A 16043-nucleotide genomic window follows, 5' to 3' on the forward strand; every position below is an offset into this window, starting at 1 on the left:
CAATCAATAAATATTGGTTAAATAAGTGAAACACACACACACACACACACACACACACACACACCCCAATAAAAGCCCTAGCAGAGTAAATGTGTTATATTCTGCGACAAAGAGCAAATCACTTCACTTCCCTGGGCTCGATTCTCTTATCTCTTCCCTACCTAACTGCTTAATGCTATCTCACAAGACCACTGTGAAACTTACGTAATTTATTTGGAAAACAGCATATGGCCTTATAGCTGTGGGCTACTATTGTAATAATTCAAGAAATTTACAGATATTTTTCAGTCTGACGTCTGACTATCATTTCGGTATGGCTGTGAAGTCTATTTTACTCATCCTAACTCACACTTAATCTCTGGTTTTTATTTTTACCTGAGATGATTGACGGTTCTGGGAGCCGGCATACGCATAGTGATAGGCACAGGTCCTGGCCTTCCGTCCAGGGGCAATGACGCTAGTGATCACATCTCTCTCTTCTCTCACCCTCCTTCTTCCCTTTTTCTTTTCCTGTAGAAGGCATACAAATCCATGTTCATCTTCTAAGTGCAGTCTGCGGCACTCATCTCACTTTCCCAAGGGATCCACGTTTCCTTTAAATGCAGGTATTATTGACATAACCCAACTGCCAAGAGGAAGAGAATTGATCTGGCAGGTACCTTCCTTCAATTAACTGTTGGTTTACAAACAGACTTGGGCTTCATTGTTTAAGTGTTTTCTTCTTGTCTTATTACCTACAGTTTGATAAGCTCTCTCAAATTACAGATCAGGAAGAATGAAGTGATTTGCCCAGAGTCAACAGCTCTTTAGTGACTAAGCCAAATTCAAATCCTGGGATACTCATTCCCAGTTTTGTGCTACTTCTGGGCTATGGGGTGAAAATTAAGTAAGAGATGCCTCTGTTTCTGCGGCCTTTTACAGTCTTTCAAAAGATTTTTCTATACTTTCACTGTTGATCCTCCTAACATTCTTATAAGCAAGTCAACTACTAATCCTGTGTTAAGTACAAAGAAAACCAGACTCAAAAAGATGAACAATTTGTCTGAAGTCATACAGCTAGTTAGGGTACAGCCAGGATTAGAGGCTAGCTCTGCTCAATTCCATGGAATCTAGGCCTTCTAACTGTGCTAATGCCTGGGGGTTACTCCTGAGAAAGTAAGTAGGCTATTACAAACTCACCTGGGAAATAGGCAGGGCATAAATTATATAAGATTTTTATCCCCCCTCTCCCTTTATCTTTACTTCTCCCTTGATTACTAATAGAAGCAGGCAAAACTAAACAGAATAAAGGGACTTCCAATGTGGATCTTAATGAAGTAGCCTGTCTTTAACTCTCCTGTTGAAAGCAACAAAAAAGTCAACACAAAATTGTAAGCCAACAGTTTGAAGGCATTTCACAGTGACTGGTGGACACAGTAACCGAGGGTCTATGATCTTTGAGAGAAGGAAAACACAGGAGTTGAGTTCTACCTTTATATTAGTTCTTTTTCTGAGGACATTTTATTTTTCAAATCACAATGCAGAGAAATAATACCCAAGAAGTCTTATGAGTTGAAGAGAGTGAGGATGGACTTTGGGCCAGCCAAATGGCTGCAATTTAAGAGAAAAGTTGTAAAAAAGAAGAGAACCACAAAAAAGGAAAAAACCTGCAGCCATGTTTTGAAATTATTGGCCAACTTAGAAGTTGTATATGTTCAAAACAAGACACCAAGAAACTCAGGGGGAAAAAAAAGCAGTAGCTGTATGGTGCTGTACCATAATATTAAGTGTTAATTTCAAGCCCCACTGGATGTGGACCTTCAGAAATTCATCCAGCTTTCTACTGAGACCCTAAAAGGGCCATAACCCAGTAATAAGAGACATACCTTATCAATAAAATCTATGCCCTAGAGGAAAGACAAAGCTGAAATAACAGGCATAAAGCAAAATCTCAACAAGATCAAGCCAATCCATTTCTACCAGACACACCTAATAAAAGAAATGCTAACACTCTTCAAATGTATATAACATCTCCAGAACCTCCACAAATCTTTCATTATAATGGCCAGCATCTAATTTAAAATTGGAAGGCATCTTTTAAAAATAGGACCAAATGACCAAAACCAAGAGAAAAAAGAAGACAATAGAAACAAATTCATAAATGACTCAGGTACTAGAAATATCAGACAGGGAATTTAAAATAAATACAGCTAATTTTTTTCAAAAAATAGGAGGAAAGGTGAACAAAATAGAAAAAAGATAAAGATTTTTGAAAAGACAATTAGAATCTATAAAAAAAATACACATTCTAGAAATTAAAATCAAACACTAAAAGGGGTTCCAGTTCAAGATGGTGACATAGGAAGAACCTGAATTCACCTCCTTCCATAGACACAGTGAATCTACAGCTATATATGGAACAACTATCTGGGGAAAAAAACCCTAAAAATTGGTGGAGCAATCCCTTCACATCAAACAAGAGGGAAACCACACAGGATATTTTTTTCAGGAAAAAACTCAAAACCTGAAGATTCTCCCCCAGGAGTGAAGGGTTTATACTCCACATTGGGCACTTAACTTTTAAGACCAGTACCTGAGAGGCAAGGCCCCAAACATCTGGCCTTGAGGAACAATTGGACTCACACACATGAGACCACCAGGGCTGTGGTGAACTAAGGAATATTTCCTTAATAGTCCATGCCTTCCAAATTCATTTATGAAGTCAACATTATCCTGATATCAAAACCAGGCAAGGACAACACAAAAAAGAAAAATATAGGCCAATATCTCTGATGAACATAGATGCAAAAATTCTCAACAGACTATTAGCAAACCAAATTCAACAATACATTAAAAGGATAATCTACTATGATCAAGTGTGATTTATTTCAGAGATACAAAGATGGTTTAATATTGGGAAATTGATTAAAAAATTGAAGGAACAAATGGGGAGTATACTGTTGTAAAGTCTTCCTATTACGTATGAAGCTCTATGGCATTATTTAGACATAGAATCTGATCTTTAATGATGTAAGTTGCAAACCCTATGGCAACCACTAAAAAACTTTAGAGGTTAAATAATCAGCCAGTTGTGGAATTTAAAGAAAATTAATCAATAAATCCAAACAAAGGCAGAAAAATAAACAAATGAAACAGAAAACCCCTACTAAGATGGTAGATTTTAATCAAACCATGCCAATAATTACACTAAATATAAATAGCCTAAACACACCAAAAAATATAGAGATTGCTAGGTTGGATTTAAAAAATAAAACGAAAACCCAACTGTATGCTGTCTGTAAGGAACTCATCTTAAAATAAAAACATAAAGTGAAAGTAAAAGGATGAAAAACAAGATTTTATGGAAACACCAAAAAAACACAAAAACCCTGGAGTATCTATTTTAATATCAGAAAAACCAGGCTTTGGAAAAAATAATATTGCTAGGTATAAAGAAAAGTGCTACATTAATGGAAATGAGTAAATTCACCAAGAATGTTTAATAATCCTAATTGTATCTGGACTAAGCAATGTAGCTTCAAAAGATGTAAAGGCAAAAACCAACAAAATTGAAAAGAGAAATAGGCATATACACAAGTATGTTTAGAGAGTTCAATACTCTTCTCTCAGTAATTGATAGAACAAGTAGACAGAAAATACATGAGGAAATACAAGATCTAAACAACCCTATTAATTTACTTGATCTAACTGGCATTTTTGAAACATTTCACCCAAAAAGAGCAGAATATGCATTGACTTTAGATATATATAGAACATTTACCAAGATAGACCATATTCTGGGCAAAAAACAAACAAAAAAAAACAACAACAAAAAACCTGTAGAACATTTAAAATAGTTGAAATTGTACAAAATATACTCTAAGACAATAAAAATATTAAGCTAGGAATCATTAACAACAACAAAAAAAAATCTTGAAAGTCCCCAAATATTTGGATATTTAACAAGATACTTGTAAGTAGCCTGTGAGTCAAAAAGGTTATAAGGGAAATTAGAAAGTATTTTAACAATGAAAATGAAAACATTAAAATCTATGAAATATATATGAAGCATATACTCATATATACACACATATGGTCTAAAATCTGTTATCTAATACAGAAGACATGCTCTAAGGGAAGGACCTTAAAAGCTTAGGATCTTTCTGACACCCCTGACACATTTCCACACATGACCCCTTCTTGAACTTTAGGAAGATCTTAATACTGGTTGGGTTCACCAGTGTTAATGCAGCTAATGTTGTTTAGCTAACGCTGGAGGAAATGCTGAAAAAATTTTCAAATGAAGCTAAGCATGTGCTAGGTATAGCCCTTATGCTAGAGTTAAGTCCTTTGTTCCCTCTAACCAGGGAAAAGTGCCTAGAAGAAACTGAATTAAGAGGAAAGGCAGAGAACCAACAAAGTGAAAATCCAACTTTTCATCCTTGGTTAAGCTAATGTTGAATGGATTATCTCATTATCTGCTAAACAAGAGCACAGATTAGGAAATTATCTTCCAAGGAAATGACTAAACAAATCAATGTACCGAAGGGAAGTACTTGGAGGCCCTCTTGTTCCTCCCTTGCTCAATTTCAGCTTGCCTTGGCGCCAGCCAGGTCATAAAATAGCTGTTATCTAGGGGTGTGGAGCAGGCTATCTTGTAGAGTCATAGAGATTTTGAGAGCAAAATGGACCTTTAACACGTTCTGGTTCACCACAAGTGCACTGACTGTAGGTATTGTAAGTCATCAAGCCACAGGCAGCGGCCTGGTGGACATGGCATGAGTACTCTGTGCTCTGCTGGCCCTGTACTGAGGCCCTCAGTAAACCCGGCAGCCTATCACACACCTCCCACTTTATGCAAGTGATATCCAATCCCATTCTCTGACCCTGGCCCTCAGAAGTCTCCTCCCATACTCCTGTCTTCCCAGGAACCTGAAGGTCATTTCTGCTTAGATAACCCACTGATGTCTCAGCACCAGTATGTTCTAAATAAGAATTTTCTGTTATCTTCTCAGATGCCACCTCGTGCCCTAGGTAAAGCATTCCTTAGACTAACTTGTCTCTTTCTTTCACCCCCTCCCATTGGCACTCTCTCTCACTCAGCCGTGTGTTGGAGTTAAGCCTGTATTAAAGCCAGGGAGAGCTAAAACCTTCATTCCTGCTCACCAGAGGGGAAGTTCCTGGAGAGAAGAGCTTGTGAAGGAGGAAAAAAAGACATGGATGGAGTAGAACACAAAGGGAAGAATTTAAAGATCCATTTCTTCAAATGTCACGTTTGAATAGAGTTGGATAGAGTTGACCCTGAATTCCAAGCCATTTGAACTACTGGGAGCAGTTTAAATGGTTTAAAATGGTGGTGATAATTAAGTGTTTTCCAAGAACCCCATTATTTTTATAATGTCTTAGGTAAGAAGGTAAACCAATTATAGTTTAAGAAATGTTTGCCACTTCTCACAGAATCCTGATGCTTTTTGAATTTTGCCTTCAGGGACCTTAAGGTCTTTTTCTGTCTAGCTTTGTCCCGCACTCAGATTCCGTTTAGAGTAATGAGACACTGAACGTGTGAAGGGTGTGGAAACAGAGAAGGGAGATGATAAATGCCCCTCCACCCTGAAGCACTGAGCCTGGCCAATTCAGCAACCATGTGCTGGACTGCCTGCTTTTTCAGCAAAGAGTTTCTAAAAATCCCTAACTGAAAGATCAGATAAACGTTATCTGACCACAGAAAGCAGAGTGAGAACATGGTGAGTCCTAAGGATTTGTAACCTGTCTGCCCTGCCATTAGGGACTTCTCTCTTTTTTCCTGCCCTCTGCTTTTACATCCTGCTTTTAATTTCTCTGTCTCTCTGACTCCACCTCCCTCCCTCTCTTCTCTCTGTCTCGCCTTCAAACACCTTCCTCTCTATTTCCCACATCTTCCTCTACTTAACTCTGCAGGAGAGACGGGCTTCACCTGAGAAAGTTGTGAAAGAGCTCTGGGAAAATAGGCTCTAGAACGCCTTTTGGGGGCTGCTCAGTCCTTGCGGAGCAGAGCTGGTGATGGAGGCTGACAGCACTAAGGGCCTACATGGCAGGGAGCAGGTGGGCGAGCTGCGGGTGAGTTAATGATGGGAATGGATGAGGCTGTGGAGAACCCAGTGGGGCCCTGCCAGCATGCTTGTGTTCTAGAGACTTTGCATCAAGAGGCACCTCCCATAAGCAGTCCTACCATGGATCAGAATCTTTATTCTCTTTTTGCTGAATTTCTTGGGAGACTTTTGACTTGGATTCCAGTTAGAAAAGCCTGACCTCTAGTATTGCTTATTGAGTTATAGTTGGCTAATGATTTTCCACGGCTAAATTGCCAGGTGGACAAAGTCTAGGAAAGTTGGTGTTGGTGTCCCAGTCCTGACCCTCCCCCAAGATGGTCTAACATTAGCCCAGTAGTGAAAGTCTACCCTTGTTTGGGAAACAAGTGATAGGAAGTAGTTCCATTTGTTATTAAGCACTTCAGGGTTGATCTCTCCTGCGGTTTTTTACTTTCAAGACAGGATTGGAAAGATCCGGAGTCAGAAACTCCATGGGCACAGAGACCTCATTCCCAAATGATTACATTGCAACAGAAGTGAAAGGAAAAATCATTTGTATAAACAGTAAGGTGCTCCAAAAAATTTAAAAGCTAAAGTGTGAGGTTCCTAATACAGATCCTTTGTTTTTTTAAAGCTATATTCCTTACTTACCATATTTCAGTCACTGTATGCATTTCACACAATGTTGAGGAAGATACTGTCGCTATCGCAGTTTTCTAGATGAGGAAACTCAGACTTATAGAGATGAAGCAATTTGCCAAATACCAAAGTGAGCAAATGACAGAACTATATCTGAGCCCCGAGTCCTTGCTCTCAGCCCAAACTGTCTACTGTTCATCCTGGCCCAGCCTCCTATGCTTCCCTCCCTTCTTCCTGTTCTCATAATACCCATTCTTTAAGATTCAACTCAGATAACTTCCTTTTTTTCTGAAAGTCTTTGGACTCCAGTTCAGCCTCCAATGAACTCCCTGTCTTCTTTTCTTGCCTGAGCTACCTGTGTGTCAATCATTTGGCATCTTTTATATTTTTCTCTGATATTGCTGTTTGTCACAATATTGTCATATTGTAGTCTAGAGCGGGAAAAAAGTTTTGTATAAAAGTGGCAGCATAATTCCTCTTTGAGAATTGTGAGGGTTTTTTAAAAAAGATTTTATTTATTTTTAGACGGAGGGGAAGGGAGGGAGAGGAACATTAGTGTGTGTGAGAGCTACGTCGACCTGATCCCTCTCCTAGGCCCTCAAACTGGGGAGCTGGCCCACAACCCAGGCATGTGCCCTGACTGGGAAAAGAACCAGAGACCTTTCAGTTCACAGGCCAGTGCTCAATCCATGAGCCACGCCAGCCTGGGTGGGCTTGTTGTTGTTGTTGCTGTTGTTTTTGGTTTCTTTCTTTTTCTTTTTTTTTTTAGCAAATGATCTTGATTGGCTTTTTTGCTATGAAGCTCCATTAGAGCAGAGATCCTAGCCCCTAGGCACACAAAAATTGTGAAAAAATTATTTGTTGATAAAGAAATTAAAACTCCTAGGTATGTGACCAGATACCTGGAGCAATGGGAAGTGAGAATGTCAGTTACTTGAGAAGTGTGCAGCACTTAGCATGGTGCCTGGTACCAAGCAAGCATTCAGTAGGTGGTGGCTATCTTGTCCTATACATGTAATAGAGCAGGAATTATTGGAGCATCTTAGAAAGAGCAAGTAGAAAAGGGAAGGAGAAGAGAAAGAAATGGAGCAATATAGTGGTCACTGGGGCTCCATGTAAAGACCAGATCAGTGAGGTCTTTTCAGAGGTGATAATGGCCAAGAGGCAATTAAGGAAAAGGACATTTAACACTTTCTGTACTGGTCTACAACTTTGCTCTCCTTCCCTCAAATCTTTAGTAAAATCTGCTACACATACAGCTTAGTGTTGGTAATATATGGGGAATTCAGGAAGCTGGGTGGTGTTCAGGGCTGCCAGGGAGCAGGGTCAGTAAAATGATATAGATATAGATAGATATAGATATAGATAATAAATATACATATACATATACATACCCCATTCAGCCAAGTTAGAGAAGTCAAAATGTGCAAACAATGCCATAGACAACAAGGAGAGAGGCCTCAAAAATTTTCAGAAATATTGGGAATGATGATGATTATTTTCATTCTAGATGATGAGTGGGTTCAAGACAATTTTATTTGAATATTAAAGTATGGGGCAGGGGCAGATCCCAGCAGGCCAGAGGACTTGGGATCATCCAAGTGATTAACACTCTGGTCACATATAGATTATTATCATATGGTTTATGTTATGTCCCCTTAGCTGGATTAAAACCTCCTTGGAATAGCAATTCAACACCTATGACAAGGTGTTGAATTGAATCTCTATTGCTTTTTTCCCCTGGATGAATTTCATTCCTGGAGATCAACATACCGTATCCTGCCAATAAACATCTGAAATAGTATGGCAAGTAGCAGTGTATTTTCCCATTTTCAATATAAGACATTGTAGCCTCAGAGTGGCGACATTCTGCTCCCTGGGGTACAGAGTCAACAATGAGCCAACCCAGCCTGGGGCAGTAGGAAGAGCCTAGATGCATGAGAGTGAACCTGGATGTCAGGGTGAAGTCTAGCTTTCCATCCTATTTTCTCTCTTAACATCTAGAGCCACTCACACCACAATCATGTCCTCTCTAGCCTCACAGGAGTATTTTCTATTCCTCCCAAATCTCACATTTACCACCTAAGGCAAAACCTTTAGACAAGCTTATTTAATAGGTGAAAGGGTGATAACAGTGGCATCTTCACAGAACCGTGTAATTAAATGAAACAAATAATTTATTTAATTAAATAAAAGTCTTTGGCTCAGTGCCTGGCACGTAGAGATGTTCAATGAATGTTCTCTCTCTTCTCTCTTCCCTCTGTGGCTCTCCCTTCTTTCTCTGTCTTTAAATTTAGGTTTGATGTTTTGTCTATCATGCCATGTTCCTTATGTTTTATGGTACTTCGATGGTTCCTGACACATGACTGATCATTTGGCCCTCCACCTGGGGGTAACCCCGAGGAATGGGACCAGGAGCTGGGCTGGGCTTGGGTTTGGGATGAGAGAGCCAGATAGAAAGCCCCAGGCCATGTTTAAGGTACAAGGACAGAGATCCAAACTGGTAGAGCCAAACCTGTTCTCAGGTTCAAGAGGTGACCTCAAAGCCAGAACAAAGGTCAGCCAGGTTATTGGATGGTTTCAACGCAAATGCTAGTCCATGTGAAAACTTCTGTCAATGAAAGAGAACATGGTCTGGAAAGGCTGTTGATGTATGAGTCAGTTCAGGCTGTCAAAACAAAATGCCAGAGAGTGAGTGGCTTAAACAGCAGGAGTTTAAATGTATTGCTCACGGTTCTGTAGGCTGGAAGTCCAAGATCAGGGTGCAGCATGGCTGGGTTGTGGTAAGAGTTCTCTTTCTGGCTTGCAGATGGCCTCCTTCTTGCTGTGTCCACACATGGCAGAGAAAGAAAGTAAGCTCTGTGGTTTTTCTTCTTATAAGTGCATTAATCCCACGAGGAGGGCCCCACTTTTGTGACCTCATCTAACCTATCTCTCAAGGGCCTCATCTCCAAATACCAGCACAGTAGGGGTTAGGGCTTCAACATTTGGGTGTGGGGGAGGGGAGGGTGGAGGTAGGCTAGGGGGAGATGCACACATGCAGCCCATAGCAATAGGCAACTACCACAGCATAGCTTTTATTTTACTTTAGTCTGTACAGCTTTGACCATTAAAGAGAAATCTTTCAGAAACTTGACTTTGTTTCTAACCAAGTGAAATGCATATTTTTGAAAGCACAATGTTCATTTTTTGTTTACTGACACAAGGCTCAAGGATACTTTACTCATTGGTTTACAGATTTCCTTATAAATATTGCTATAAATATCGTCCCATATGTTTGATACAGGAGTTGAATTCTGCTATTAAGCCTTTTTTTTTTTTAAGCAAATTTGGAGCAGCAAGTTCTTTGCCAAAACCACATTTCTTCTTTTCAAGAGCCATTGTTCTCTTAAGGGAAGTAAACATTATATCTGCAACATTGACCTTCTTATAAGAAGAAATTAAAGGGAGCTCCTTTTCCCCTGGTACATACCCTAGGTTTAAATTCTTGGTCAAAAGATCTCTTTGTGATTAACAAAATGCACAGGATGATAAGGTATATTTCCTTAGGAATATAGCTTTTCAGATCTATTGCATATAATAAATTATATAGATTTCATTCAATAAGTTATTTATTACATAATAAATTATTGGGGGATTAGAGGCAAATTTATTGACCATAAACAGGCAAATAATCCTTTTGTCACATGACTATAACATTCAGACCAAAACCTATATTATGCCTTAATAATTCTATAGCTAAATTAAATGCTACATTTTCCCATTTAAGGTAACGAGGCTTATAAAAAAATTAATCTTCCAAATATTCCTGACCTTTAAAAAGTGTTGCAACACAGAGTAGTCCTTAAAAAAATGTTAGATATTTTTTATGGAACACTGCAGAGTATGAACAAGAAAGGCTAGACAAAGAAACGCCCTCTGAGGAGTCATATGTTGGTAAAAGAAAAACACTCCATGCCGCAGCAAGTGAATGCCACCTGCCTGAGAGGCCCCGCTTGAGCTTGGTGCCCAGGTCACCGTGGGCCCAGCCTAGGCACTGATGAGGTTTTTTCACACTCTCTCTATGGCACAACGCTGAATGGCCTCATTAAAATTTGACAAAGGCCCACAGGGAGAAGGAGAAAATGCTCATAGAAACCATCATGTCCTAGCATGATCATCAAGAAACTCAATTAATAATAAAAATATTAGTTAACCTTTATGGAGAGCTTACGTGGTGCAAAACTCTGAGCCAAAGAAGTTAAGCAACTTGCCCGACTGCTGTTAATTGGAAATCTTAGATATGAATCCAGACAGTCGGGTATTTTGTCAAGTAGTCACAAACCCCCAGTGGTAGGTATCAAACTTGTCTCCTGGCTCCCCTAAGCCCCAGAGGGCGCTGATGGGACATTGCACAGTTGATGGGATACTAATTTGGCCTCTCAGTTCATATCTTCTCAGGAGGAGGCTTTCAGTTCCTGAAAAAAGCTTTCTGCAAGCAGTATTGCAATGAAGATAAGCATAATTCTACGTTGTACTAAAATGAATTAAGATAACGCTAATAATAGGGAAGGTTGCTAGGCTGGTGCCAGCTTTGAAGCCTACAAACTCTGCCTATGAGTCAGTCCACAGGCTACTTCTCAAGAACTTCTCCAGCTGGAGGGGCCGCTGACTCTGTAGCTTGTGAGAAAGATAGAAGGCAGCGGCTGCTGCCATCTTCTGGCGTCACTGCTCTCCCATCTACCTCTGCGAGCAGCCCCAATCCGATCCTTTCCAAGGAAATCACTGTCTATGCCATATTTTTGAGAGCAGGAGAGGGAAATGGCGCCCAAACTGGGTCAGACGGGGACATGGAGAGAAGTGGTTATGCTTGAGACATGTACTGAAGCAGTACAGCACAGGTAAATGGGAAGCCAGCGAAGAGTCTTTGGAGCTAAAGCCCCCCTTTTTCCTTTCCCTTTTCTCCATCTTCTGTTTTCTTTCCTCTAGCCTGATCAAAATACAGCCTCTGGCCCTGGCTGGTGTACCTCACTGGATTGAGTGCTGGCCTGCAATCCAAAGGGTTGCTGGTTTGAATCCCAGGCAGGGCACATGCCTGGTTGTGGGCCAGGTACCCAGTAGGGGGCACTCAAGAGGCAATCACACATTGATGTTGATCGGCTGCCTTGGAACAAAGTCAGGAACTTCATGTGGTTTCCGTGCCCTGTTAAGGGCTTTTAAGAATCAGTGATCAAGTCAAGCCCACTCTTGGATGAATGTGAATGGCTAGAGTGGGTTACCTCAGATAGTGTATTTTGGTGGTGTTTATTTCCCTGGTTGACTGTTTTTACTCATAATACTGTTAGAGGGAGACTAACAGACTCTGGGAACAGCTCGTTGCCCAGTATTGCAGCAGCTGCAGGAAAGGAGTGGGAGGACAGTGGCAGGACCATCAAAGCCTTTCCTTGTTTCCCACCCTGACACCTTATTCCAGCCTGCGGATTTAAAAACCTTCAGTGGAGTTATTCAGTAAGTGGTTAGAGGAATGAAAGTTGCCACATTTCTGTTGGCCAGTTTTATTTTTGCATGTGATGTTGATTTCATATTCATACATATACACATGAGTGTGTATACTTTAAATCTGGCAGTTTCTCAGGCTCACCTTCCCCCATTCTGTTCTCTCATGGTCTAAGCTGTTCTGTTGCATGGCTTTAAGCTCATCAAATTTAGGAAACTGGTAGTGGGGAGACCTGGGAATTACAGCCATCAATAGTGCCTTGCTCTTAACACGCCATTCCGTAAGTGTCTGCTGACAGATGGTAGGTAAAGGGGACAGAATCGCACTGCAATGTTTACCTCTCCCAGGAACTCTTCCTGACTTACTTTGCCACCCTCCAAGTCACCTGGGAGCAGTTGGAGAGGTTCATTCCTCGCTAAGTTCTACCTGATTCTGTCCTTGACAGTGATACAGCAGCTGGCAGCCACTTAAGAGCCAAATCCAAAACTTACTTCTTTCATCTTTTGCCGTCGTAGACTTTCGGCTTTGGCCTAAAGCCAGGTAGCAGATTGGAAGCAATGGCAGGGAAGAATATGCCTTACCAAATCTAAAAAGAGCGCCCTTGCCGTGCCATTGTTCCCACAATGCCGTGACTCGGATTCGAACCGAGGTTGCTGCGGCCACAACGCAGAGTACTAACCACTATACGATCACGGCAAGCTACCGGGACGCCACAGTCCTCTTGTCGCCAAGTACTATCCTTTTGTATAGGGCCACCATTCTCTCTCAGTTGACCACTGTCTATGGGTCCTCTCTGGCCCTCCTACCGCTGAAGCAGAGTACCGGCGCCATGGACTCCCTGGCCAGCCTACATCTCCGCTGGTCGCTCCGAAGGACCACAAAAGAAAGGAATGAAAGAGCTTTGCAAACTGAAGGACTCCAGTGAAGCCAGGCCTACATAGCCTATAGGGATGTGAGACCCTGGAGTAAACAAAACGGTGGCTGTAGGTCCCTTCTATATCCACAGTTCCCCGGCGCTTCTGCTATCTGATCAGATGCTGGTTTGGAATGGGGCTGTCTCTTAAAGTTCTACAAGAAGGAAAATCAGTTACGATCCACCCACACAACTTTCTTTGTGACGCGGGGAAGGGGAAGACAGAGCCCAGCCTCCCTGGAGGTGAAATGCTGGAATCCGGGCTGCAAACGAGTCAGGACCGAAATCAGGATAGCATGGAGACTAATGCTCCAACGTTCAGTTAGTTCACTCTGAAAACGGGGAGGCTGGGACTGGGCGGGAACAAGCAACGACAAATTAATGACATGTCGAGGGGCGGAGCTCTTAACACAGAAGATCTCTGGAGAAGAACCCAACTTTCGGATCCCCAGTAGCTCGCCGTGATCGTATAGTGGTTAGTACTCTGCGTTGTGGCCGCAGCAACCTCGGTTCGAATCCGAGTCACGGCATTGCGTAAAGCAATGGCACGGCAAGGGGTCATCTCTTTTAGAGCTCTCCTCCATTTTTATCTCGAGTTTTTTACGACTTTCGAAAAATGGATTCTAATCCCCTTGTGACAGTGGAAAATGACTTTAGCCAGCTCTGGCTAAATTGGACTTCAACATACAAAAGGCTTCCAGTTTCTCCGGGTCTACGCGTGTTATCGAGTTGTTGGGGACAAAACACAAAGCACTCAAAAGTCTGCATTGTCACAGGTCTGTAAGAATTTGCATGACAGCGCTGAAAACGGATTCCCAGTGACTTCGGCAGCGCGAGCGACTTGAAGCAGCTCTTAAAGGCACAAAAGAAATTTGTCATCAGCCAGGATAATCTCTTGTGCAAAGGCTTAAAGAACCATGTATCGTAATTCCTCTTTGTAAATTTTCTCTCTTCCCCCATTCTCAAGACGCCCAAAGGCCCTGGCCTGACAGGCGTTTCTCAAGGACCTGTTGAGTGAATGAATGCAAGTAATTAGGGAACTGGGAAGAGACTCTGATGGAGATCCAAGAGATGAACTGGAAAAGGTAGATGAATTTCTTGCAGTCGAGGGTCGGAGTGAGAGGTGGAGCGATCAAATGTTTCAATTCTGTTCAGCAACATCTCTCCAGCGATTCTGTAGGGTGTGGGGAGGTGATTACAACAAATGACACTGAAGAAAGGGGTGGGTAGTCACCGTGGGTTCACTTTTCAGAACCAGTGGCGCGTTCTCAGTTCAGCAAAAAGCCACCGCCTACAGTGGATTCGGCCTGGTTCTAGGCGCCGTGTGAGCGGGGCTTCTGAGAGGCAAGAAAAACCCAGCCTAGGCTCTGCTGCCGCCCCGGGGCACAACAGAGGTGGGCACCAGGTGCAGTGGGAGCACCGCGGAGGGAGCAGTCAGGGCCTTCGGGGAAGTAGAAGCTGCAAGGAAGTGGATGCTGGGTGGGGCGGGCAGACGTACGGATGAGGTGCTTTGAGTCCGTTCTACGTGGCCAACCCCGTTGTGGGGGCATCTACATTCTCAGCAGATGCCGCGTTGGGTCACTTCTGGGGGAATCAACAAGAAAAAGAACCCCCGAGGAGTGCCCCTGCAGGCCCGTGGGGGCTTAAAGGGTCTCCCGGACACAGACGATGGGTGTCCTCCAAGGAATGGGAGTTAACAAAGCTTGTGAACACTCCGATTTCCAGCCAGTAGTGTACCTGATATCCAAATGATCCCCTCTAAACTTCCACTTTACTCACATGAAATCCACCCTTTCCCACTGCATTATCACCGTATCCAGTGGCTAAAGGACCAAAACAGGGAAGAATCCGAGCAACGGGGAGAGCACAATGCGTCTGCGCAGTCTCAGTCTGGGCCTTAGAACTCCGCCCCATAGGTGGGCCGTATAATGACGTACAAACTGGGAAGGCCTATGACTGTTGAAAAGGACATTAAAAGGCAACCGGTCCCAAGGCTCCGGTAGCTCGCCGTGATCGTATAGTGGTTAGTACTCTGCGTTGTGGCCGCAGCAACCTCGGTTCGAATCCGAGTCACGGCATTGTGGGAACAATGGCACGGCAAGGAGCCTGTGTTTTGTTTTTCCTATTCTTTTCCCCAGTCGATAATGTTTTCTAAATATAACCCACTTTTCTTGAACTAAGTTACTGTTTCTCTCTACCTTGAATGCTGAGCCACTTCTAAGATCGCGACTTCCAGTAATTCTTATTTAACACTTCAGCTTCATATCAGGCAGTTCGAAAATCGGCGACTATATCATTCTCCTATACTGACAAAACAGTGTCGCTTTCACCCCGTGATCTTGCTACTCTTTTCCTTTTTCTTCATTTTTAAAAAACTGAGTTGTTTATTTTTAAATAGTGCATGTGCACAAGTCCAATGAAAAGTCTCCTCATTCTTCACCCCATCCACCAATTATTGCCAATTTCCAGTATATCTTTCCATGACAGTCCTTGTATAAACACTTACACATGTATATATGTATGCGAATATATTCCCCCTTGTTTCTTGCAAAATACTAATGGTCCTCTCTTCCTGAATCAGAACTTGTGTCAGATTTGCACTGGTAGGCAATCTCCCTTTACTGGGGAAAATAATACACATACCTAGAAAGAATCTCCGCCCACCATGATCTTGTCCTTTTTCTCCTCAGGCCCTGGCTCCTGGGTGAGGAGGGTGGGAGATGTCTGGGTTGGTAAGAGAGGGGAAAGTGATTCTTTACCGTGCCCATAAAGACCTTTGGATGGGAGCCTGGGCTCTGTTGGGAAGCAGCCCTATTTTGATTTCAGGTTGGAAGTGCAGAAAAGCATCCTGGGTTTAGAGCTGGGAAGAGGGACTTGACTTGTTGATAATCCATTTAGAGACCCTCTACTTCCATTTCTCCCCAGTCTTACTGTCAGGATCCAACTTAAGTCATAAACCACTGAAGTT

General features: G+C 42.3%; 1 protein-coding gene and 3 non-coding genes across 4 annotated transcripts in view; 2 read left to right on the forward strand and 2 right to left on the reverse strand.

Annotated features, from left to right (window-relative positions):
- The window catches only part of SLC28A2 (solute carrier family 28 member 2), a 43174-nt gene extending 42570 nt beyond the window's left edge, over positions 1-604 (reverse strand). Inside the window, exon 1 of the mRNA XM_054564930.1 lies at positions 376-604. The gene's annotated coding sequence lies outside the window, so the exon portion shown is untranslated. The remainder of the gene's footprint in view (positions 1-375) is intronic.
- Positions 605-12786: 12182 nt separating this feature from the next.
- Positions 12787-12858, reverse strand: TRNAH-GUG (transfer RNA histidin (anticodon GUG)). The gene has a single exon. It is a non-coding gene; the product is annotated as a tRNA-His (tRNA).
- Positions 12859-13533: 675 nt separating this feature from the next.
- Positions 13534-13605, forward strand: TRNAH-GUG (transfer RNA histidin (anticodon GUG)). The gene has a single exon. It is a non-coding gene; the product is annotated as a tRNA-His (tRNA).
- A 1476-nt stretch (positions 13606-15081) lies between these two features.
- On the forward strand, positions 15082-15153 carry TRNAH-GUG (transfer RNA histidin (anticodon GUG)). The gene has a single exon. It is a non-coding gene; the product is annotated as a tRNA-His (tRNA).
- The last annotated feature ends 890 nt before the right edge of the window (positions 15154-16043 follow it).

This window comes from Pteronotus mesoamericanus, unplaced genomic scaffold, assembly GCF_021234165.1.
Source record: "Pteronotus mesoamericanus isolate MK-2021 breed Mesoamerican mustached bat unplaced genomic scaffold, CSHL_Meso_final contig_164, whole genome shotgun sequence".
NCBI classification, from domain to species: Eukaryota; Metazoa; Chordata; class Mammalia; order Chiroptera; family Mormoopidae; genus Pteronotus; species Pteronotus mesoamericanus.